Below are 13016 nucleotides of genomic sequence, written 5' to 3'. Positions count from 1 at the left end.
TGAGAAGTAAAAACTGAGAAAGTCACATTAAGTGAAGAGCTGAGGATGACACCTTCCAGACTGAAAAAAATAAGTGCCTAAGAAACATGCATCGGTGGCTGTTTTAGTCTGTTCAGGCTGCTATAACAAAATATCATAAACCGGGCAGCTTATAAGCACAACACAATTCTGGAGGCTGGGAAGTCCAAGGTCAAGGCACCAGCAGGGTCAGTGTCTGATGAGGGCCTGCTTCCTCATAGAGCACAACTTCCCACTGTCTCCTCACATGGTAGAAGGAACTAGCTAGCTCCCTGGGTTCTCCTTCATAAGGGCACTAATCCCATTAGGACATGATCACCTTCCAAAGGCCCCACCTCCTAGTACCATCACCTTGAGTGTTAGGATTTCAACATAAGAACTTTGTGGAGACATATGCATTCAGTTTAATGCATTGGAGCATGCGGGAACAGCATGATGAGGTTAGAGAGAGAGACAGGAGCCAGGTAACTTAAGGTCGTAAGAAGTCTGAATTTAGACACAGATCAAAGACCAAGGAGGATTTAGGTAGGGAGTCCACAGTCTGCTTTCTATATTGAAAACTTTGACTTACTTGCAAAAAATGAATTGTAAGAAGCAAAAAGTAATGGGAAAAATACCTGTTAGGACACTCTCACATTATTTCAGTGGGAAAGAGGTGATGCTGGCTTGGTTTGGGTTGCAGCAAAGGTGAAAATACCTGTATGGGGGTGTTGAAGTTGGAAGCAAAGGCCTTGCTGATCGATTAGATGTGAAAACATGTTCAGAGTTCCTGACTGGAGGGAACTGATGAGCAGCTTGTAAGATTACAATTTATTTATCCACGAGTACAGAAAATATCAGAAATTGAGTGGCCAGACAGACTTATAGGTGATGAAGTATGTCTCAGCCCAGGTCTCCTAGCTTCCTAGGAGGTAAATCTGCAGTTATGTGTTACTGGATGTCCACCATACATATATATATATATATATATTCCCCCCACTTCCAGGAAGGGAAGATGCTTTATTTGAAAGAAATGAACTTTCCTCAGAAGCTATACATTCATGAATATGGCAAATTGGGAGAGATCAAAGCCAAATATGTCTGGCCCAGTATTGGATTCCCAGTCCTATTTTTTCCACAAACAAAATCAGCTCTACAGGTATCAGTGTACATTAATAATGCTGCTAAGTTTGACTGTGGTAAAGAGCAATGGATTGTCTGTGCAGTAACCTTCACTATCATTTGACCACAGAATAGCTCCCAGTGGAAGTAGTATCTTCAACATTTAGCCTCTGCACCATCTCCCACTGCCTGTCCTGCACAGACATGGAGCTTCAAGCAATTATGACAAAATCCCTAGCTTTGGGACACTTAAGGGAAAGTTTACTAATACAGATGGTCATCTGAAATAATAAGAGTTTGCATTCAGGGTAGACTTTTAGTAGTTACAAACTTTTCCCTGACCCCACAAAACAGAGTTTTTAGGATATCCATTTGCACTTTTAATCATAAAGCAGCGATCTCCATCTAGAGGGACGTTCTTAAAGCCATTGCATTAATCTCCTATTGCTGCTATAACAAATCACTGTAAATGTAGTGGCTGAAAACAACACAAATTTACTATCTTACAGTTCTGGAGGTCAGAAATCTGAATACAGTCTCACTGGGCTAAAGTCAAGATGTTGGCAGGGCTGTGATCCTCCTTGAGGATCTGAAGGAAAAATCATTTCATTGTCTTTTTCAGCTTCTGGAGGCTGCCTGCATTCCTTGGCTTGGGTCCTCTTCCTGCATCACTCCAAACTCTTGCTTTTGTGGTCAAATCTTCCACTACTGATTCTGACTCTCCTGCCTCCCTTTTAAAAGGACCCTAATGATTACTCTAATGATTACTTAGATAATTTTTCCATCTCACCATTACTAAATCTCATCAGCCAAGTCCCTTTTTCTATGTAAGGTGACATATTCACAAGTTCTGGGAATCAGGATGTGGACATCTCAGGGCAGGGGCAGGGCATTATTCAGCCCCCTACACCCTCTCTGCCCACATGCTCTACCACATTCCCTTCTCTGCAGTGTGCCAGAGCTCCCAAAGAGCAGCAAATTACAACTGGCAGCTTCAGATTTAGTAAATAAGTTCTTGATGGAAGTATTTAAAAAAAAAATAAGGAAGTTTGAAAAGATTCTATCAAACTAGCAAATGATTCATGGCATCAATTTAATTGTTTTTTTTTTTTTTTTTTTTTTTGGCAGCCGGCTGGTTCAGTCAATTTAATATTGGGAGCCTTGAGTACTGTAAAATTCAGTGTGGTTTTTTGTTTCTTAAAAAATATTTGTGGGGTGGTATTATTTTAAAACTCAGAAAAAAAATGGAAGGCTAGTGAAAAGCAGTAGATAAAGAGTGTCTGTGATGACTTAACACATAGAGTATTAGATGTGAATTCTAATAGAAAAAAATCAACAGTATTTGATGGCATGATGCCTTAAAGTTGCACTGCGAGGTTCAATGGTACTAAAAACTGTAATCATAATAAACAAGCTTCTGCCTGTATTAAAATTATCTTTAGATTAAATTTAAAAACTCCTTTAGGACAGTAGAGCAGATCTTCCTTCTGCTTGTGTTTAATAGCTGGAGAATTAAGAATATTAAAGTGAGAATGTTTGAACAATGTTTGAAATATAAAAATAAATCTGTAGGTTGCCTGTAGGGTAGTTTATTTTCAAATATTTAACTATTCATTGTTTCTTTTATTCATTTGCTCAAGCAAAAATGTTGACTGAGTCTCTGGTCCACGTATGCTTGGCACGTATTTTGTAGGGCCTCATAGTCCATTATAAGGATGTTGAGTTTTGCTCTGAGTGTGAGAAAGAGTGTTGTAATTAGGCTTAAATTTTAACAGGGTCACTTTGGCTCCTGGGTTGAAATTAGACGAGGATAAGGAAGAATGAAAGTGAGGAGACTGTAGTGTAAACAGTGTGATGTGTGCATGTAACAGGTTTCTCTAAACAATAATCGAGGGATGGTTAGTTAGCATTTGACGTACCCTAATCAACAATCTAGAGGTGGTTAATTAGTATTTCAAGTGATAATATCAAAATCGACACCAGAGAGTTTGTTAGTTAGCAAAATTAACAAAGCAGCAAAATTGTGGTGTTGAAGATGGGTGGGGCTAGTGAGAAACACTTGCACAGATCCCGCTGCCTGGTGTGGGTAAAGTGTGCGAAGCCTGTAAGTCCCACACTCGTGCCTTCAGTGTTAAGTTTAACGTCTACAGCGAGAGAGCCCCACTGGCCCTGATTTTGCCTACTGAACCCCACCTCAAAGCTGACTGGTCCTTCTATCAGAGTATTGTGTCCCCTTCTCAGTAAACGTTTCATGCCAGCTGCAAGACAGGATGACTGAGTGCGGAGGGCAGGATACCCAAAAGCTACAAGAACTGGCTTTACGACTGTCTTTGTAAATGCTTGTTGATAAATATTTGTATGTTTGGCAGAAATTGGTCTAAGACTTGCTTTAACTGTCACAAACCATCTTACATGAGTTTATGGAACAGGCCTGTAGAGCTGCCACCTTCCTCTAATCATGAGACTATTTACCAGAAGAACCTGATATTTACTGAGAGGTCAAATCAGCTTAGATCCACTCACAACTAATATAATTTACCTCATTTTTAATCCAAATCTGGATTCTGCGTGTTTGTGCTCTATGCTGAATTTTTCTATCTGTATTCAGATATGATATCGCTGTAGTTTCCCTTTTATCTTCATTAGGTTCTATAAATATAGAAATGACTGGAAAGAATTAAGTCAGAATATGAGCAGCACATTGGGATGATGGGTGATTTTTATTCATATCTCTGTATTTTGATTTTTTTTTTTAAATTTCTTCAAGAAACATATTTTATATATATATATTTGTAAAAATACCATTAAAAATTCCTAAACATTTAAAGGCTGTTAAATAATTGTTTGGGGGCATTTGAACATGAACCTAGGCCCAAAGCTTCCATTAGTTAAGAAGAGAAAGTTTTCAGCAGTTAAAGACATAATAAAATATTTAGCAGAAATTTTATATGACTTCAACCATTGACAGCCAAGATAACTACTTTTTAGATGGACAACATTGACATAACATCTTTAAAGAATTTTTATGACATTTACTGAATATTAATAAATTAGTTATATTTTATATCTACCCATAGTTCTTTAAAGAAAAAATCATCTAAAATATAATTTAAAAATTCAGCAAGTTCTAATGAGATATCATTTAAAAGGATTTCTCATTTAAATGATTATTAATTATGTTTAAAAGTATCTTTCCTATTTCTCACCCTTGGTTATAGGCATCAAAATCCATTGTAATGATTATTCTTGGATGAATTGGATAATGAGTAAGAAAGTTAATTTCACTCGTTCGACTCAGAGTTTTGAATATTTTTTGAAATTTGCATCTTTCAGTTCTGTGCCTGTTACAGTCATTACTTGGGGTAAGTTTAAAAGGGTGTTTTTGAACTAAAATTTATTTCAAAATAATACTTTTTTGTAAAAGTTTGCTTTGTATTTCGCAATAGACACTACACTCTCTTCCTTTGATAACCAGTTTAATGGCTCACATTTGAACAAAATCTGACTTCCTAAGCCCTCATTTTTTTCCTCCAAAGTATGTGGCACTCAGATATCTGTCCAGTAGGCACCTCGGAGCAGAGGGGCATCACCTAGGCTCACTTTCTGAAAGGGCTTTTTTCTTTTTTTTTTTTTTGTAATTCTTATAGGAGCTGATTTTAGCTTAATGGTATAGTGGCTAAACTGGGGTGGGGTGGGGGAGCGGGCATTTCAGGCCATTCCTGCAGTGCCTAGGCAGTGAGGGGTGGCGCTGGCCTCTAAATGGGCTTCGTGGGAGCTGGACACAAAGGGACACTCTGCAACTTTTCGAGCCCTACACGACGTGCTCTCGCACACTAAGTATCTGCAGTTAGTAGTGCTGAATCACAATTTTGTCACAGGGCGCTGAAGCTCAGATGGACTGCCGTACCTCTAGGAAACGCTAGGGCTCCCAGCTGAAGATCGGGTACGCGGGACTGAGAGGATAATGACACTCTAAAGCTTCAGGTTACTTCTCAGCGTCTCCGGAGGCTGCAGTCGACGAACTGCGCCACCTGGTGGGCACGTCAGGAAGATACTGAGATGTCACACCGTCCCTTCCGAGAGTCGCGCCTGCATCCTCCTTTCCCAGACTTTCCTGTCACCAATTTTCCAATTTCATCTTTTTTTCGAGTCCCTAACCAGCTGATCAACGTATGAGACACTGTCCACGAGTGAGGGCAGATTCGTACCCCAGGTTTTCTCTCTGTGCACATGAAGTGGACAACCAAATATTGATTCAAGTTCTGTCCCTAGGAGACTTTCTGTGTCACAGCCACACAATAGCATAAGCTCCCCCCCCCCCAAAACCTGGTTTTGCCCCTGTGGGCTCTATGGTTGGGGAACGCTTAAAGTGTGCTGGGCAAATCTAAGCAAGTCGGGGCTAAGGTAACACAGAGCCAGAAAGAAAACCTCTGCGGAGGAAATTGACCCGTGGGGTCTTGGAGTGATTGTGGCCATGTCCACTTCTGCGTGTGCGCGCGCGAGCATGTGTGTGTGTGTGAGTTTGTGTGTGTGTGTGTGGGGGGGTGTATTTCTTTCTTTCCTTTTCTTTTATTACCAGACTTTCAGTATTCAAAGGTTTATGTTTGTTCGTTTTGAAAAATATGATGCAATTTTAATTATTCTTTGAGTAATCAAGGGAGGGGATTCTGTTCGCATATTCAGCAGAGCAGAGGGGGCGCAGGGCCGGGATTGAACAGAAAGGTTGGTGGAGGGATAGAAAAATGGGGAGGGCAGCAATAGCTTAAAGGAAACCACAGAGAGATGGCAAGAAGTAGCCCTGAGCCATGGGACTCAGCCAGAGTGTGAGTGACGACAGGGACAGATTGGTGGGACACAGGTCAGCACTCCCTCTGCAGTCCCTAAGGTGTTTGGCGAGAACATCTTGCTCCACACTGACCCACAATGGACCCACCCTGGGGGGCTGGGACTAGGTAGTCCCCAGAGCAGGGGGACTCCGGAGCCTGTGGTTTAAAGGAGAAACTGCTATCTAGGCACTAGATATTTACAATAATTATATTTGAGAAGTCAAGCATATTTGAATTGAAGCAGTTAATTTGATTTAATGTTCCCAGATATTATATATACATAGGATTTGTTTAAACACATTATAAATTGTTTTCTGCGCACATGCTGATTTGAAATATAGCAAAGAAAGGTATCAAAGTGCCATCTAGTGGAAAGGTGGAGAATTGAGTTGAAAATATTTACAAGTTGATTTTTTTTTCCGTGTAAAAAACAATAACATTAGATGATGTTATAATGGGAATAATAATTCCTTATCTTACATGGATGAACAGTAAAACACACAGCACAGTATGCAGCTCCTAGCAGGAGAATGTTGTAATGTTCTTGTATTCTTTTCCTTACTCTTGTTAAGCAAAATGATGTTATCATTATTAATACTAATTACTGATGGTTAGACCCACTGAATTTTATGTCTATAATATCAATTTTAAAAGCTGTTCACTTAACTCTAGAATTTTCATTTTAACTCTTTTTGGATAGAACCAACTGATAATGATATAAATGATATTCTTACGATCACACCCTCCATAGAATTGTTTAAAAGGCTGCACAAAAAGCTGCAAATTGGGGCCGAGCCCGTGGCGCACTCGGGAGAGTGCAGTGCTGGGAGCACAGCGATGCTCCCGCTGCGGGTTCGGATCCTATATAGGAATGGCCGGTGCGCTCACTGGCTGAGCAGGGTGTGGGCGACAACACACCAAGGGTTGCGATCCCCTTACCAGTCACGAAAAAAAAAAAAAAAAAAAAAGCTGCGAATTGATTTCAACGTATGTTATTCCCAGACACTGTACTAGAAGACGCTAGAGTGTGGGGGAAATCTGGAGAACACAACAGCTCCTGATGCTGAGAATAGCAGCTACCTTCGATGTCAGCACTGTAAGTGAAGACCCACTAGCAGTTGAACTTAAAATGCCTTTAAGTAACAAGTGTGGCATCTCAGACGTCTGTCTTTCTAACATGTATGTAACAGCAGGAGAAATACATGCCTGACAAACGGGCTGCTTTTCCATCAAACTCTACTACCCAAATTCTGTTCACATTTAAATTGGCACCTAAAGACCTTGAGCCTGGAAGACCTGGATTTCCTAGACCGGGCTCTTGCTCTAACTAGTGTGAGATGGGAGAAGCCACTCACCACTTTGGGCTTTATTTCTCTGCCTATTGATCACTAAAATCTCTTTCACCTTTAACAGTTCATGGGTCCCCTATAATTCATGTGCCAAACCTCATCTTCCATCAATCTCATCACTTCTTTACTAATAGCACTTTGGTCAAGGCAAAAAATTCAAAGGCGTGGACTTGATTAGAGGGACCCTGGTGGAGCCAGGCCCCTTAGCAGAATGGATAAAGCTTCTCTGATTCTTTAATCAGGTAGGATGATAGCTAAGGCCATAAGCAGATCACATACGAAGCTACCTCAGAAAGTTCATGGAAGGATTTGCACTATCTTTGAATCCATTTTTTCTATGATCTTTTTGAAGTACTCTTATATAATGTAAAATCTATTATTTGTAAGCCTTCCTTAAACAAACACCTCAGTCTTATAATATCAGTCTCATTCCTACATTGGGATTCCCTCCTCAGAGTCTCTGATAGGGCCCTGGGTGCCACGTGTGAGAACCTCAGCATTCCTACTGCGTGTGGCCTTGTTTAAAAGAGCGGCACTCATTGCAGAAAGAGAGGCAGCTCTGCAGAGAGTCATAGCCAACCTTTCTTTGAATGTTTAGAATCAAAATTATTCAAGAAAATAGAACTTTTAAAATTGGAAAAAGCAAAATGAAACTGTGTCCTATAGAATAACACAGTAGTAGGTGCCTAAGAAACATAGGTGAAATTTAATTGGATCGGAGTAATAATCAGTAATACTTTGGAAGACTATGTCCTGGTACATTGGATGTGCCCACTGCAAGTAACAGAAAACCCAATTCAAACTGGCTTAAACATAAAAAGGATTTACTGCTATGAAAGAGGAAAGCCAGAGTTCAGTCAGGCCCCAGCCACTCTGTCTCCACATCTCTGTGGTCCCTGAGCTGGCTTCTCAGCTTGCTGCCACTACAACCAGCGCCGATGCTTCCTCATTCACAGAGAGGGGAAAGAGAGAGCCATTTGCTCAGCCACCAATCCACAGCCTTAAACTTTGCCCAGATTGATGGCTCTGAGCCAACAGCTGTGTCTGGGGAAGGCCACCTGCCAGCTGCCCTGTCCTGCCCACTTGATTCCCAGGACAAGGAAGATGGGATTACATCCGTGTATATGTGCAAACCAGGATCCACCCTGCAACTGGAGAGGAGGTCATTTCCACCCTCAATTTATGGCCATAACACACAGGGAGAAGGGTGGGCAGCCAATACACCCATCCCACTGAGCCACTATCAAGGTTAAACAATATAAGCTCTGGAACTTTCCATGTTTATACGACTGCAAGGAGCATACTCTATTTTTTTTTTTTCTACATGATAACTACCAAATTAATATTTCAGTAAAAACTAAAGCAGCAGTTAAGAATTTGGTGATCTTATACACCAAATTAATATAATGTCATTTATATCAAAAAAGTTGCAAAATAAAACTACATTGATGTACCTTTTTGTTGGAGACCATGCTCCAGTCCAGTTGTGGGTACCCGAAAAGGGAGAGGGAGGGTCGGCGAAAATAACAAACACAGACAGAGACCTCAATGCATCAATATGCACGTTCTCTCTCTGCTGGCTGTCAGCATGTTGCAGCTGGAGTGCAGTAGAGCATGAGACAATGCCTTTTATTTAGATTTTTCTCTGCAGGGGGGTTTTGGGTACTATTTTTATTGTATCAGCAAGCTTAAATCAATAGTCCATAAAGCAGGGAGGAAACGTTTTTAGAGGTCAGCACGTCTTATGTGATCAACTCGTGCTTCTATTTCCTGGAATCAGGTTTATCAGATTCAAACCATCGCTTCATTGTCTTGAAGTTATCTTGTGACCTTTCTCTGTTAGCAAACTGTGGTTAATATCCACTCTGTTAACAGGGTGGGAGCCAAATGTAAAAAGAACAGCAGATATTTGAGCAGCATTATCATGCACATTTTAAGGTTATGCATTTGCTGTGGCCCTGTAATCTTGATCTAAATGTTAAAGTGTATTTTTCTAAGATCTAATTTTGCAGGTTTAATAATTTTACAGCATATATTTTTATCCCAATATCTAATTCTTAATGATTTATTTAAAACTGGATAGCACCAAGTAAAGGGAGTTCTACAGTTTCATTCCCATATACTTAATTTGTCCCAATCATATAATTTCTCATTAATGCCAACCATTCTCTTGCCATTAACATAACCTCCGGTAAATGATGTTTGCCAACTTACATTAGGCTGCAGCTCAGATTTAGTCATGAGCGGTGCTTTTGGAACATATGTTGGTGTGGTCAATTTATCATAAGGGGGTAATTTTGAATTGTCCAATTTACTCGGATCCTCTGTGGGAATGTTTAGTTCAATGACCGTATAATTATTTGTGTTATTTTTATAATCTTTTGGGAATTCAGAGAACTGCCACGCTAACCAAAATATAGAAAGAGAAGGCAAAAGCCACAAAGCTAAGGCAGGCAGTCCTTCTGGTTGCAGCAAGTGCTCGTAGCTGTGGCCTTGCCAGCAGCTCTCCCTCCAGCGGCCCTGCCAGCTCGGAGAGGGCAGCCCAAGCTGACTCCTTTAGGACCCTGCCATGGCGTGGACTGCGCCACCTTTTCCCACCTATTGCATTGTTAAAAATTCTTAAGTTAGGTGTTATATTAGCCAAAGCATGGTCCTTTCTTACACTGCTAATGGGAGAAAACATTGCTACAAATTTTTGAAGGAATATTTGGCAATATTTATCAAAATTAAAAATGCATTTACCCTTTTGTTTTGTTTTCAGCAATTCTACTTCTGTAAGATAGCCTACAAATTTGCCTGCATATGTATGAAAGAAGGAAAGACAGAAAACAACCTAAGTGTACTTCAACAGGGGGCTGGTTAAATAAAATGTGAGATTCTTGCAACAAAACACCATGCTTCTGTAACAGACTGAGGAAGTCCACTTTGTGCCAATCACAAGCATCTCCAAGATAGAATGAATACTAAGTGAAAAAGAGAAAAGCACCGAACAGTGTGCAGAATGTGCTATATTTTGTTAAGTGGAAGGGAATATTCTGATTGACTATTTCCTATCTTCTTGTGTTTTATTTATGAATCATGGGCATACACTATTCAAAAATTAAGATATTATACAAAGTTAAATATGAAAAACTAAACTCTGTGTTTTTCTTCAAATACTTCTTAGGAAAGACTTTACAGAAAGATCACATCTTATCAGAAATTACATCCCACCCTTTTTTTTTTTAATGTGAAGTGTTGCCTCAAGACTACTAAAGTAATAAACAGATAATAAGATAATATTGTTTGGTAATCTTGAAGGCACTCCAGTTTCCAGTCCCAGTTTTGTTTGAACTCTTGCCCCGTATGCCATTCCAGTCGTTCTGATCTTTTGTGTTTTTTTTGTCTGCTGTCGTTCTGGTTTTGTCTTCTTCAGGACAAACTCCTTTTCATCCAGTCTCTGAGCCCCTCATAGGACCCTGCGCCTACCGCTCATTTCAGTTTGAGATTGTATATTTTGTGTAATTACTTTATTTTGTTGTTCATGCTAATCACACTGCAAGCTTCATGAACGAGGGACATTCCTATTTGCTCAGCACTATGTCTCCAAAGCTCAGTGTGACGCTATCACATCATTGTGCTCAATAAATATTTTTCATGTTGGATGAGATATATAATGGTTGACACAGGTTGAAAACTATGTGGAGACAGTTCAAATTCTAGGTTATTGCTCTGTATCAGAACAATAACCAGGTAACTATGTGCACTAAAGAGATAACCCCAGTACTGAAAATGTGGGGAGCTGTTTGAAGATGCTGAAAACTCTACTCCTGCATAATCATCCATGTGTTTTCAAACTGTTTTTTCTTTGTAGTATGGATATACTTTATATTGATTTGTCAATACATTTATTATCCAGCTGTTTGTAAGCCCCTCCCTCCCAAACCACTCCAAATAAATATACAGTACAAATACAAAACGACACGCAATATAGTTTTCTGGGCAAGTATATCTTTGGATTTGTCCCCTCAGGTACCCCTTCCAGGTGACTTGCTACTCATAAACCTCTCTCATCCAGGATTTCTGAGCATTCATTCACACTCACTCTGAGCTTGTGTCTACCCAAACTGATATGAAAAAATTCTTTTTAAATTGAAATGACAAGATTTCCTGACTGTTCTGAAAACCCGCCACTGAATTTGGTCACATCCTTTCTTTCGGAAAGAGATGTGTGCACACAGGAGAGCAGTGATTCTTGCAAATGGATGACTGTCTTTGTTCCTTTTCTTCTAGTTCCCATTTTTTGTTGAACGGATCTTTTTATGGTGGCTTCTTTTAGCAGTTCTGCTGATCTCTTGGTGCCACTTCTTGATTCTCTTCTGGTGTATCTGCCTTGATATCAATCTTCAAAAATACCGCCTTACAGCATTTCTTTGGCTCAGTAGAAGTGTGATCAAAAAGCAAGGGACTGGATACTGAAAACAAACTACAGTTATCACAGAATGGGAGTTTTGAGAATGACTGCTTTCTTTTGGTATTCTCTTACAAACATCAAGCCCCTCCAGTTTGTTACTGTGGAGGAAAAATGACAATACAGTGTCTTTTTTCAGTGAAATCAAAACCCTCTTCTAGGGAGTAATCTGCTTTGCTCTTCAGGGAGTCAGATTGCACATGGGAACTCTCACTGCCTGAGTTTTCTCCAAAATCCAGTCCATGTACTCGACCACATTGGTATAAACGCCTGGTCTTTCCCTGCGAGCACAGCCTCCGCCCCAGCTTGTGATGCCCACCAAATGCCGGATCTTGTCGTGGGTACAGGACAGGCCCCCCACCCCTGAAACTCCCTATAACACGGAGGAGAAAAGAAAAGGTGCACAGATCAGTTCAGACACTTCCCATCTTAAATACATTTTGCTCAGGGTGATTTCACTTAAACTTCTGTCCCTGCCCTTTAATACTTTTCAAAGAACCTGATTGACTGAATCAAAGCAAGCAGTCCATTTTAGATTTCAGTATGAGGAAAACAAATATGCTGTGTTTTCTGCTCAGTGGCAGAAGACTGCTTTTTAAAATGCATTCGACATTCTACTTTGAGTATGTTTAACTGGTTGAGGACACTCTATTTCCTCATAAATCCTTCCCTCCTTCTTTGTAGCCCACACAGATCATCTTATTGGTTGTTTTATACCCTCTGTATCTTCTATGGTATTCTTCATTTGTCCCCAAAGTTATCTTGGCTTTTTGGAGGGTATTTTGTATTTCATCTGAAAAAAAACTTTTTTGGTTTGTTAGAGGAATAACCATATACATACATTTAAAATCAAAATCATACCATAGAATCACTGTATTCCACTCCCCAGGTTCATTCCTGCAGAATGTGTTAAGTGTAGAAGGTTACCACAGCACAACCAGTGACACCTGGTGTTGGGCTACGCCTGGGCCGCCAGCCATTTTGGGAAAGTACCTCAGCCATTTTAAACTTGCTTCGGGCTGATTCTGGGAAACCGAAACCTAAGCGGAGAACTCAAAGAACTAACTTCCGGGGTACGGTGACTCTGCACTTTTTTCATGCCTGCCCTGTCCTCACCCCTCCTCCCGGGTAGCAGTGTGTCAACTCCCTATTGGATAAGAGCTCCCCCGCCCCTGGTACCTTATAAAAACCCCTGCTTGCTGTAATAAACAGAGTTCCGGCTTTGACCGCTCTCCTGGCTCGGTGTTCTTTCTTTGTCCCCGGGGCCGAAGC

At 40.4% G+C, this 13016-nt stretch overlaps 1 pseudogene; it reads right to left on the bottom strand.

The window, feature by feature from the left end:
• Window positions 1–11925: 11925 nt before the first annotated feature.
• Window positions 11926–13016, bottom strand: part of LOC103606443 — a 19152-nt pseudogene continuing 18061 nt past the window's right edge.

This window comes from Galeopterus variegatus, unplaced genomic scaffold (genome assembly GCF_000696425.1).
Source record: "Galeopterus variegatus unplaced genomic scaffold, G_variegatus-3.0.2 Scaffold6590, whole genome shotgun sequence".
Lineage (NCBI taxonomy): Eukaryota > Metazoa > Chordata > Mammalia > Dermoptera > Cynocephalidae > Galeopterus > Galeopterus variegatus.
This window is presented reverse-complemented; position numbering and strand designations above follow the sequence as displayed.